Below are 13,255 nucleotides of genomic sequence, written 5' to 3'. Positions count from 1 at the left end.
TTTTTTTTTGGTGAGCATATTTTGGTAAAGCCTAATTTGTATCAATTGAATTCATTGCAAAAGACTGCAAAATGCCAGCTGTCAGGTTCATTATTTCCCCATCTTGTCTGTACTGCAACAGGCTCAGGCTTTAAGCATTCATGATTTACACCACAACAGTATCACTGTGATGTTTCCGGACTCTCATCTTACCTGCCATTTGTTGTTTCTTCTCAGTTGAAGAAGCTTCTGTCATAATGTTATAATAAGCCGCAGGTCACCCTGGCTGCAAGCGTTGTGGTAAAATTCAGAATGAAAAGAGCGTTTCACAAAAATCTCATCATATCTAGTTAAATTTAAAGATGGATTTATAGAAAGAATTTATAGTTGGTTAATGAAACAATAAATGTGTGCCAAATACACACAAGAATTACTGCACTGAACTACTTGGCAAGCATTTGGTTGTCAGCTATGACCACCAGTAGCTGACTTGGAAGGGAACTACCTAAATCCTCTGCTGCATACCCTCTGCCAGACATCTGGACGCTGTCTGTTTTACGACCTGCAACTTGAGCTTAGGGTCTGTCTGAATCCAGTGTTCCAAAGTATGATTTGTATTATGAAGGTGCCTCCTAAAGAAAAAAAAAAATCTAGCCAAAGGACACATTCCACTTAATCACGGGCTTTTTTGTTGTCATGTTGGATTGTGTTTTCTAGCCAAAGCTAACAGATTCCCTCTATGGTAAAATAAGAATACGTTATCTTACAGAAATCTAGAGTTGGCTGTTGAAAGTTTAATTCAGATGTTTTGCAGATTGAATTCGACGTTGATACTTTACTTAACTAGGCAGGCATAATCTTTAAATCCCAGGCTGATGTAAAGCTGATGGGTGGAAATGTATTTAATAGTTGCAGCTACATCTAAAAACTGACATTTTTATTTGCCTACTGCTTAGAACCAGGGGGTCAAAGCATCTTGCGTAGCTTGTGGCTTTGGCTTAAGACATGACCTTGAACTGGTCTGCCAGTCCGGACCTTTCCTTTTAATCTTGTTTTTAGCTTCAAATCACCTCTTTTTACTGCTCTCTAAAACTCATGTCTCCCAGACATTTCTGCAGTCTGTCTGGCTGCTTTTTTTTTTTTTTTTTAAAAGCACTTCTGATTTCTCCTACCTAACTTGTCACTCTCACAGCACTCAGCTGCTTTTAGAGAATCTTTTATCTGCCGTGACAGTCTTCAGTCTGTCAAAGCATTGGTCTTAGCTACGGCTCACTGTACTTGCCTGCATAAACTTAACGGATTTTACAGGTGCTTTTGGAGCTCTCATCATTCCAAAGAGTAAAAGATGATATTTTGAATTTTCTTAGCAGCTCTGGGACAAACTTATCAATGCTGGACTCTTTGATGTTTTATTTAACTTGCATGTGTCATGCGTGTCCATAGTTAATGACCACATGTTTTAAAATGTGTTTCAGCGGGGCTCATAATCATTAACTAGCAAGTGTTAACAGAGCGTGGCTAATGGACAAGTTTCTCTGAAAGTGTGGCCTTGTGAAGCCAATCGGACTTAGTGGCAGGCACAGCAAAATGTTGTCTAGTTGCTGTACATCTCATTTCCCCTGAATGTTTTAAATGTGGAAATGTGTAACCTGCCATTCATTTTCTAAGCATTACTCAGAGTCCTGTGTAATTTTTCCCAGACTGAAAATCAGCACAAAAAGCAGCTGTTTTGATAATGGATAAGTTATGGGAAGCATTTTCTTTTCCTTTCTGTGCTTCCCGAGTTTGAAATTCCCCACATCGCATTGACCAGGTGCAGATAGTCCTAAAAGGAGTTGTGCAGTGGGGCTAAAGAAAGGTCATAAAGCAAGGACAGATAAGTAGAGTTTGTGTGATACAGTATGACCGATGATGGGCAGCGATTTGGCGTTTAGTTGAGTCATACATTGGTCATCTTTGTTTTTTTATTATCAACTAGGCAACTGTGGAAAGTGCTGGAAGGAGTGAGTGTGTGAACATGTGTTCCAGTTTGCATAGAGTAGAAGGCTTTCCTCAGACTGACATGAGGGGACCATTAGCAAGCCTCATTAGGCTGAATGCCAGCCTGCAGAAACAGACTATGGAGAGGTCCAAGGTCCAGGTCAGCAGTCTGTACTAATAGCCTGGGGTATAGTGAGATGGCAATAAAGATGACTGCTGCTCCAAACTATTTTGCATCAGAGGATGGAAGAGAGTTTGGAGACCGTAACCAGGTTTGGAGATGAGGATCGGAGTAGAACAATTACGTTGTTTTTTTTTTTTTTTTTTTTTTTTTTTTTTTTAAACATGGGGAACAGGAAAGTGAATTGATGTGGTTTTCTGCCTGCCGCCTCCTGTATGTTTATGGGTTGATGGGTTTCAAGTGTTCTCAAAAATTAACCATAAGGGGAAACGGGCAGTGCCATGAAGGATACGTATTATTACGTGTTGGATTTTGAACCCTGTTCATCTTTCTGTGCTACTAGCACTACTGTTTAGGCTTAGTAAATGACAGTAAGTGATTAAAAGAGTGCAACCTGTGGAAAATGGTTAAACTGCTGAATTGCTACCCAGCTCTTCCACAAGATTGAAAATATGGTGGCAGTTGAGGGTAGCCAGTAGATCCTGTTCTGTAAAGTGTAAAGTTCTTGGAATTTAGTCTGTTCTGTTACTACAATGTCAGTCAGCACGTGTCTGCTCGCAGTGGGCGGATTGCATGCTTCCTTTAACATAACCACTGCTGTGATTAAAAAAGCGGAACAGCTGATAGTGACTAAAGAGAGCACACAGATTGACTTCTGTGGCACAGTTGCACAATATAGTGATGTAACACTGATGAATCTATTAGATATAAATGTAGTCCTTTCTAGTGTTTGACCCATGCAGAGAAATAGGGATAGGTCTTTTTTTTCCCTTTAAGCAGCAATTTACTGATCAACTGTGTAAAGTCTAATATACACATAGTATTGGCTCGTTTGATAGTTGGTGTCTAGAAGGATAAGTAAAAACTTTATGAATGTATATGTTGTTTCTAGTAAACACATAATGCCTAAACAGCAGGTCAGATCACTGCCAATTAAACAGAAACTCGCCTTGTATTAGCTTTCTGCTGTGCAGTGGCCTTCAAACTGTAGGACAAGGAGCCACTGCAGGTGGAGGCCAGACAATCAGGTGAAAAATACAGAGTTAACTTAAATTAATTTAATGTATATTTAATAGAAATAAGCACGAGATGGCTGATACTGCTGACAGTTCCTTTTTTGGATGATAACAATTGATAAACTTGGTGTGAGGTTGTGAGACTTGCCACAATTTACTCCCTGAAGGCCTGACATCAACCCCAGCTATATATCAAGTGTGAGGTAAATTGGGTTAACTGTAGCTGAGGGAAGAAAATAAAAATAAAGAATCCCTTTATTCATTAGTGCAGTGTAAATTTTTGGGACAGTGCATTTCTGGGATCCTTCACTTATCAATTAACCAAGTTTGTCAGCTTCTCAAACCCTGGTGCCATGAGTTTAGGTCTGACCTAATTGTTTATTTAAGCTGGGAAACAGATGGTTAAAGTTGGTATTGATCAGCGCTCATCACAACTAACATCAAATCAAATGAATTCCCACGACCACACAGATGGAAGTTATAACAAGCGTTTCTGCAGTGTGCAGAGTTGGCGGATGCAACTGCATCGGTTCTCCAGGAAATCCAACCAGCCTCCATAGGGAGGAAATGAAATACGTGCATGCTGGGATGTGTGTGTTTAAAAACAACTCCTAGATGACTGGTTTGACCTGTGATTACAGTGGACGCTGTACTTTTGTGAGCCCTTATCCCCAACTGTACAATTTTGCATCTTTGTTTGAAGCCTGTTTTGGAATTTCAGTAAGCCACAAAACCTTACATATTATTTTTGTAACTATCCTAATGGATGTCATTCATTAGACTGTGTGTCAATTAAGATTTGCCCTTCATTACAGGCCTGATGATTTTTGCAGTCTTGTTAGTTTGTGTGTGATGGTCCTTGAACTGGAATTACCACAAGCATTTTGAGATACTCCATTAAATTAGCACTTTCATTTTTTTCTCTCCCAGAGGCTTTTAGCTGAATATAATGAGCTAAGCAATTTTTTGTGTGTGTGTGTGTGTGTGTGTGTGTGTGTGTGTGTGTGTGTGTGTGTGTGTGTCTGTGTGTCACTGAAAAGGACTATACCTTTTTATTTAATTATTTTTAATTTGTTGCTTTATTTATTAATTGGTTAATCAGTAATGCGGTTTGGTTTTCAAGTAAAAGCTAGTCTGTAGGGTGCGAGGTAAAAAAACAAACTTAAATTCTGGCTTTTCAGTGATTTAACAGGTTCAGTTGTGGTGAATCTAAGAGGCACTGTAAGTCCTGTAAAATCAAATATTCATGTTAATATTTAGATATATTGCAATTGTATGTTATTATTGTAGATAATGGTGTCTAAATATGCAAAATTCATAGATGGGTATTTACTACTTGGGTCAAAAATTTGTAATATTTTCCTGATTGGTCTCTCATTAAGCTAGTCTTTCATAGAAGCACTCTTTTCTCTACAGGTGTTGCATTTCTGTTATTTTTATTTGACCTCACTGTGTACGCTATTCCTCATGCGCAAATTATCATCTTCTATTTTAGGTTATCTGTACAGCTTTCAGGCTGTGTCATCTGCACTTCACTGGTGTTGACGAGATACCGGGATCAACAGTGAGTATCCAACTTGCTCAGCTGGATTTTCAGGGTCTGTTGGGTTACATTCATCATAGATGTTGATGCAGATGGTATCAGTGTTAATGCTCTTTTGTGTTGCTTTTTATCACCAAAAATAACTCAGAACTTCTCAAAGTAAATGTTTCTGTGCTTGATCTTCTTATAAGAAGAGCTGGTTTTATTAGATATTAGATATGTGGCTACCATAAAGATTCTAGCAACAGGCTGTCAAAGTACCAGAGTGTTTATATGTATTACAATTGTAATAATATAAAAACTAGCATCCTTAGAAACAATCAAACTCTTCCGTGTGCCCTTCACTTCTAATCGGCTTTCAGATGTAGTCTTCCTCCTGCCACCTACTTGAAATATGGAGTTAAACTTTATGGACACTGGACAGATGGTAGGTCTAGCAACTCTAAAGTAATTCAGTTGAGTAAAAAATGCCAGAAAATATCTTGGTTGTCTAAGGTATTCATAATATTACTAAAAAATGCATAATAAATAAATAAATAGAATAGATTGTAAAAATAAGGCGTAAACTGCTCTGAAATAAGAACTAGCGAGTAGGCGGCCCTTATCTATGAGTTTGAAACAGCATGTTTTGTTCCAGTAAATGCTTTGCTTCCCTCTCTGTGTATTTCTATCCCTCTCTCGCTTCTTTTTCTTTCTCTCTCACCTCCTCCCCCAGCCAGCATAGCTGCTCTCCTCTACTCCCACACACACACAGACACACAGACACTACTACAGTCACACAAGAATGAGGGGGAGAAAAGAATGAGATATGGTGAAAGGAAAAACACCAGGGAAGAGAAATGGAAATTATAATAAAGAGCGAAGGAAATTAATATAATGGGATAGAGAGAGAGATAAAACAGAAAACGGAAAAAAAATGATGTGCGTAAGAATTTTAATGAAAATCTATTTGGACTCAAAAGTAACACAGGTGGTTGGTAAAGTCTGTTTATCTTGTAATTTAGAATCCTGGAAGTCCACAAGCCTTAAAAAAGAAGCGAATACAAATTTGCATGAAATATTTGGGAAAATTCTCATAAGATAGATTTGCATGAGTGTTCTCTTGCAGAACAAATATAAAGAAAAGCTGAGTGTATGGGACTCCTAATAATAAACCACTAAATTGCAAATGGCGTTTTCAGGCTTACACTATGATTATAGTTTCTTTGACTTCTTCTAAAATGTGGTCTGAGCTTAATTTCCGTCTTAATTATAGACTAACACAATCTGGAAAAACTAATAACATGCAAATACGATCTTGAGTTTTAGTGAACACACAGAGTTATCATTTAAAGTTCAGGAAAATCAAAGTGAACCTCTGTGCTAACAGCTTCACCAAAACCAAAACCTCCTAGGAGTGGGTGTTTCAATTGAGAGGTTCAGAAGTGTGAATTGTAGAGGGAGCCCCTCACTATAAGTAAGTTATACAAAGTGTGATTACTAACAAGGTCTGGTTTCCTCAAGAATGAGTGATTGCTGTGAACCATGCCCCGATCTAAACAACCTTTACAGGACCTTTTAGTAGAAGCATTTTACTCAAAAAGCATACAAAACCCTTGGATGTTTATCATTCCACAAGATCAATTATATTCAAATGGAGGAAACGTTGGACTGTTGCTGCTCTTTCTGGGAGTAGGCGTCTTACAATGATCACACCAAAAGCACAATGTGCAATATTGAAAGAGGTGAAAAAGAACCCATGAGTAACAGCAAAACACCTGCAGAAATCTATACAACTTGCTATAATCTTTGCTCACATCCTCACTATAAGAAAAACACTGAATAAGAATGGTGTTAATGAAACACCACCATAAAGGAAACCACCACACTCCAAAAAACGCCTTGTGGCATGTTTAAAGTAAAAAAAAATAAACAAAGAGAAAATCTCCTCGGTGGAGTAATGAGTTAAACACACACACATACATAAATCTGCAGTTTGGAGGGAGAAAACGCACTAATTCAAAGTACGGTGGAGGCAGCATCACTGTCTGGGCCTGGACATAAAGTTATCAAAAAGAATTTCAAAAGGTGAAAAGTTATCAATAAATCCTGGGGAATGATTAGGAGACATTTCATAAAGCAATAAGGAAAAACGTCCATAGTACATAAATAAACAACTAAATGGTTAAGAGAAGAATGGCGTGGAATGGACAACTTGAGTCTTGTGGTCTGATTGATATCCCAGCCAAGCAAGATGCCGACTTGAAGAGGGGTTATCAATACAAAAGGTTTTGTATGAAGAATAGTCCAGAAATTTTCCTCTTTATTGCACAAATCTCATCAGTGGTTACAGGAAGTATATAATGAAGGTGGTTGGTGCCGAAGAATGTACATCTATTTTCTGCTTAGTCAGTTTAGGCTGAAGAAGTTAGTTGAAGAAGTTGCACTTGAGTGTGTCTAGTGATAAGAGGAAATCAGTACCATGCAGTGACTGTCTGTTTAGATGGCAATGAGTCACAGTAACTGAAGCTAATTGCCATAAATAGTAATATGTCCCTAAAGAGGGAGGGGAGTTTTACTTTTTGCAGCAGCCTAAATGCTTTTAAGGACAAACTCATAAACTGTCCAAAGGTTCATGGCTCCAGATTTATAATTTGTCAGACAAATACACATTTTTGTAGTTTTTCCTCAGATGAACCTCTGTGCTAAGAGCTCTTAAACAGTCAAGGCAAATTAAAAAAACAAAACAAAAAAACCCTTGAGCTACAATTTGAAAGTCTGCACTTCACTCACATTTTCATTGTAACCAAACAGAATTGATGTATTAGCCCTACATGGCCAAGCATCCATGTCTACTATAGTAGCTACATCTATAGTCACTCCTATACAGTGGTTTGCTAAGTTTGCAGAATCTATTTAAACACTTCTCGCCTGAATGGATATCAACTCTTTTTGAAAAAGCACTTCCTTCACTTCCTGTTTGCCCAGGTTTTCCAGGTTTTGTTCCGCTGCAGGCAAATGCCCCATAGTGTTGACACATGTCAGTGGTTGTTTTACAACCTTGAACATCTTTGCATGAAGTTGAACTGATTTGATGGCATACATCTTTCTGGATGGTTGTAGCAGCACCGCCTGTGCTTGCAGTGTTTGTATGTATGATTGGAGGATGGAGGCAGCCATGGATGGATGGAAAGAAGAGAGAGTGAAAGCATAGTTGACTTGATGGACTGACTTACTCACTTACTTTCAGCATCCATTTCTTTCCCACTTTCAGTCTCAGCATCTCATCTCCTCCCACATACTCTCACATTGAGTGAGGAATCAGTCCTTCTCACTTCTATTATCTCTCCATATCTATCTCTGTCGCTCTCTCTGCCACTTCATTCTGGCCATTCTGTACCAATCGAATACGCCTGCTGTGGGCACGAATGAGTCCCACAGCAATCATACCACGTCCTCATTAGGTCTATTCTAGTGGCCCGCCTTATCCTGCTTCATCCCTTTTCTCCTATAATTGGGCAAAAACCTCTGCCTACCTGTCAGCAGCAGCCCCAGTACAAATGCTGCAATTTATTCTTTACTGCCACAGGGCATCTTAGAAGTGTGTAGGTTTTGACAATGGTTTCAGAGTAACCATGGGACATTGCTGTCCAGTGTCAATTATAGCAATATAGCTGAATCCTGGGGAATCAGTTGTTACACAGTCCACCACCACCTTTGCTACCTTACGTTAATGACTGTGCCACTTACAGAAAGAGGCAGCTTTTAAAAGTGAACACTCTCTGGTCACGTTATTAGTTACACTGGTTCAGCTGCTTGTTAAAGGAACTATCTAATCACATGGCAGAAACTTTAGGTGTATAGACACGGCCAAGAGGATCTGCTGAGGTTTAAGCCAAATGTCAAAATAGGAAAGAATGGTTTCTGCTGATACCAAGTACAGATCAATACCATTGCTAAATTAATCATTTTTATTCCTCACGGAGGTATTTTGAGTAAGGATTGCACCAACAGCTGATTGGTGCATCCCTAATTTGTACTGATCAGCTGCCTTTGAACTAGCATCATTCAGCGATAGCTCACAATGTATATGCAGATGAAGAGATGTAGAAAAGGTTAAAAGGTGAAGTTCAGTAACTTGCATAAAAAGTAACATGGCAGCCACTGACAGAGCGGTTGTGGCTAATTACAAGGACACGACCGGTATGTTGGCCAAGCTTTGTGGTGAATTACAGTTTAACTGAGTGTGCGTTTAGCCATTTTTCTTATGGTAAAAGCATGTTTTGTGTTGGTGAAATAAAATTTAAAAAGGGCCTCCAGTAACTTGCGTATAATGATATGTCTGTGATAACATGGACTTATATTTTGGTCATTTAATGGCTGTTTGCAAAGAGTGCTTTAATGTTTTAAGAGTTTTCATGTAAAGACTCAACTGAAAATGCATCAGAATAATGGCTGTTATGTCTCATTAAAAGAAGGGAAAGGAGCTATGTTTGTGCTAATGTACGTGTCTTTGCAAACTGCTCAAAAGTGAAGAAAAGTACAATGAAAGAATAGAAGTAGCCCATAAGACTTGATGTAAACAACATAAAAGCACGGATCTATCGAATCTCAGCAATTTGGACTGCGGGTGGTGGTGTAATGATGCAGTGGATATTTTTTTGGCACAGTTTGAACCATTTAAACACCATAGCCCCTCTGAGTTTTGTTGGAGAGTGTACAGTATGTGTGCGTAACATCTTCTAATGGCTGCTACAGCAGGACACCATGCCTGGTCACAAATCTCAAGTAAGCTCAGGCTGGTTTCTGGAACATGATAGTGAGTTCACTTTAAGTGACTTCCACGTTCACCAGATCTCCATCTTTTTTTCAATGCAGTGGGAGAATTGCATCATTAAGGTGATACCTGTGTCTACAGCACATCCCAAAGGTGCTCTATTGCAGCGGTCTCCAACCCCCAGGCCACAGACTGGTACTGGTCCATGAAGTATCAGGCCGCGAGAGTTGAACCTCGGTTGTGAAATTTATAGCTTTCAAGGTTTTTAATCATTTACTCAGTTTCCCTGGGCTTTTCCCATGTTGTAGTAATGTATCTTACTTTGAAAGAAATATTTATGTGTTACCATAGCGACCAGAGCGCATTAAGGGGCAGAGAGGAGGATGTCACTCTTAGTGTTGTTGGCGCATTTCAGGAATTCACATTTATTATTATATTTACAAAATGCCACAGTTTCTTTCTTAGTTGTATCACTTTATGTTGTTTATCTGCGACACCTTAAAGGGCGGCCTGTGAAAATATTGTCTGACATTAAACCGGTCCGTGGCACAAAAAAGGTTGGGGACCACTGCTCTATTGGATTGAGAGCTGGTGACTGTGACCACTTGAGTACAGTGAATTCATTGTTGTGTTCAAGTAACCAATTAGAAATGATCTGTAAGCTTCCTGTGTCTGACTGGGAAGCAGTGGGATGGTGGTTAACACTGTTGCCTCACAGCAAGAAGGTCCTGGGTTATCTCGGTTTAATCCGGCTTCCTCCCACAATCAAAGGACATCCAGTTAACGGGTGTAGGTTAACTGGTGATTCAGAATTTCCCATAGTTGTGAAATAGTTATCTGTTATGAGCTTTGTGACATGCTGTGTTATCCCGCTGGAAGCATCCCTTGATGACCTATGGACGTGGTCACCATCAATACTAGACTCTGGTGTTTAAACAGTGCTAGGTTTGCATTAAGGTAACCTAAATGTGCCAAGGAGATATTCCTCATATAATTACAGCACTGCCACCAGTGTCAGCCATTGTACAAGGAAGGGGTGAGCCATGCTTTTTTTTTTTTTTTTTTTTGTGTATATACACTGGAGTCTGAGCCCTAAAATCTAAATGCTGCAGCAGAAATAGAGAGACATTTTTCCTATTTTTGTTTTAATTTTTTATTCTTTGGTCCAATTTTAGTGAGCCTAAGTGAATTATAACATCAGTTTGATGTTTTTGTCTGGCAGCTGGGCAGCCAGCGTCAATCTGCTGCTCTAAACCATCTGCTTCAAGGTTCAGTGTGTTGTGTGTTTGGAGATGCTCTTCTGCGCACTTTTGTTGCAACGACTGGTTATTTGAGCTCCTGCTGCCGTCCTATGAGCTCGAAGGCTCCTGTGTTCTCTGTCATTAATGAGGCATTTTCACCCAGAGAATTGCCATGGATTTCTGCCATGCAACCGGCTCATTACTTGTTTTAATGAGCAGTTGAACACGTGTACCTAACAAGTGGCTGGTGAGCGTATTTAAGTTCATTTATTGACATAGGTGGATTGCTTGTTTGGGCTGACTACACATGATCAGGTGGTACTTTCTAGAAGCAAAAATGTAGTTATGCATACTTATTTAGGTTAAAAAAAAATTTTTTTTTATACTGTTAAAGCTTGAATTTTTGTAGCATACCTGGGTTTGGTGGCTTTTGTATATTGTTTCAAATGCCATTAAAATAAGAGCAAAACTAAAAGGGCAGAGTAGATGAAGAATGAAGACACAGTTAAAAATATTTTATTTAAAATGGGGGAAATTTGGAATCGAAGAATACTTATGTTATCAAAAGCAGAAGACGTGGTAGCATAATCAACTTTGTTATTAATACAATAGTTTGTATGTTGCTAAATATTTTTTTTTTTTCTTGGAAATTAACACTCTGGACTTTAGTCATGAGAATAAATGTCTCATCCATTCCCCATCTGACCTGCCACTTCCTCTGGGTAAGCAGGAAGAGGCTGAGATGTGTTTCCTGTTGGAATATGAGACTGCTTCCTTGGCAAAAGCACAAGCTGGCATAGCCCTGGGTCTGAAAGCAACAGGAAGGAGTAGGGTTTCCTTACTGTATATTCATTGCACTCTGCATTATCCCCATCTCATTACAAGGCAGAAGCAGCTATCCGTACAATCCCTTTTTTTTTTTTTTTTTAAACTTTGTAGGACTGATCATTCTTGACTAGTCTAAAAATCTCACAAACGAGAACTACATCTAAAAGGAACTTTTCAAAGTGTGCAGTGACAATTAAGAAGTTGTGCTACCATAGTTATAATCTCTTTTATTTTGTCTTTATAATAAGTGAATACATAAATGTAAAAACTTTAGTTACTCCTTGGTGTAGTGGGTTAGGTATTCACTTAACAAGCAAAAGATCCACGGTTGAATATCTGGAGGAGACACAAATTCCTTTCATTTATCAGGAATGGCATCCGACATAAAAACAGCCAAATCAAAAAGTGCTGTGAATAACAGAACCTTGTGAATAATGGAACAGCTGAAAGTAGCTTTATGAATAGAAAAAAAGAATAATATTTGGGTTTCCCATCACTGGTTACTTGTAAGCATTTAGCAACGGTATGTAGTATTAAATTTGTTATGTAGAGTACAAACACACATTTCTACTTTGCTGAACAAATGAATCAAAAGGCTTTGATTATACAGATCATATTGGGTGCCAAATGTAATTTGTACAAGCTTAGACTAAATTAGTCCGACTTTGTCCTCTGCACTTATACTATTACTCAAATTATACTTAAATTTTGATTGTGTATGAAAAACTGCTTGTAAGAAAGAGTATGACTGTGTCCATGGAGAAGCTGATGTTTGTGGTATTATATGGTGTTTTGGAAAAGTGTATGCTTATGTCTATATGTAGGCTTTGTTGAAAATGTATATAATTTCTCTCAAAAAGATAAATCTCAAGAAGGAAAACATGATAACCCTATCTGAAGTTGTTCTAGGCTATTCCTCCACCAGTTTTTGTAACTCGTAGCTTGGATGTTGCATGCTCTCTGATTTTCATGCAGTAAGACTAAAAGCTTCCCGCTATTGTTACAGCAAGCTAATAAATTCTTACTGATGTCAAGTTATTACAACAAAGATATCATGTGTAGCCTCTCTTTCCTGTTAATTGGTTGTCTTCCAGTGCAATTTTCCATTTAAATTTCATTAACCACTGCTGTTGGCTCTCCCATTGTGAGTTTTACACTGCATGTGCTTTGACTGTCTTAATTTTCAAAATGCTGTTTTTCACCAACACTAGGTTGTTTGTGTAAAGTCTAATAAACCTGATCATGGGTAAAGTGGCATTTTATCCTAGTTGCAGTTGGCATATAATAGCACATTTGGTGCACAACAAACCCAGTCTGCTGCTTTATTTAATGGTTGTTTCTCCAACACCAAATAAGCATTTTGGAGGTTTACTCAAAGATTTTGGGTGAGAAAAATGCAGTCTGTGTTAAAGTCTTAAAAATCCTCGCAACTGTTGCTAGATTCAGGTTGTTGTAGCTGCACCATAATTAATCATCTTAATTGGTAAGCTATTGTTGATCACTTTGAACAGTTCCAGTCCCTGTTGGAGAAGCACGAGCTTTTTAAAGCTTTTACTTTGAGATTGAGAATTTTGATGTGAATTAGAATATTTTTGGGTCTTCATTCATATTTGCTGGTATATGTATTTTTATGCCTGCCATTTCTCACCTATGAAAACAATGGAATTAGAATGTACAGAACAGAATTTGAATCAAAACAATGGAATTTGAATGAAAACAACAGAATTAGAA

The 13,255-nt window shown here is 38.4% G+C and overlaps 1 protein-coding gene across 2 annotated transcripts in view; it reads left to right on the top strand.

The window, feature by feature from the left end:
- Positions 1-13,255, top strand: part of sipa1l1 (signal-induced proliferation-associated 1 like 1) — an 89,816-nt gene that overhangs the window by 28,790 nt on the left and 47,771 nt on the right. Inside the window, exon 2 of one of the 2 annotated variants that reach the window (XM_005731164.1) lies at positions 4,652-4,720. The exons of the other annotated variant lie outside the window; for it this stretch is intronic. The gene's annotated coding sequence lies outside the window, so the exon portion shown is untranslated. The remainder of the gene's footprint in view (positions 1-4,651; positions 4,721-13,255) is intronic. 2 annotated transcript variants of the gene reach the window in all.

This window comes from Pundamilia nyererei, unplaced genomic scaffold, assembly GCF_000239375.1.
Source record: "Pundamilia nyererei isolate P.nyererei 1_Seehausen unplaced genomic scaffold, PunNye1.0 scaffold00041, whole genome shotgun sequence".
NCBI lineage: Eukaryota > Metazoa > Chordata > Actinopteri > Cichliformes > Cichlidae > Pundamilia > Pundamilia nyererei.
This window is presented reverse-complemented; position numbering and strand designations above follow the sequence as displayed.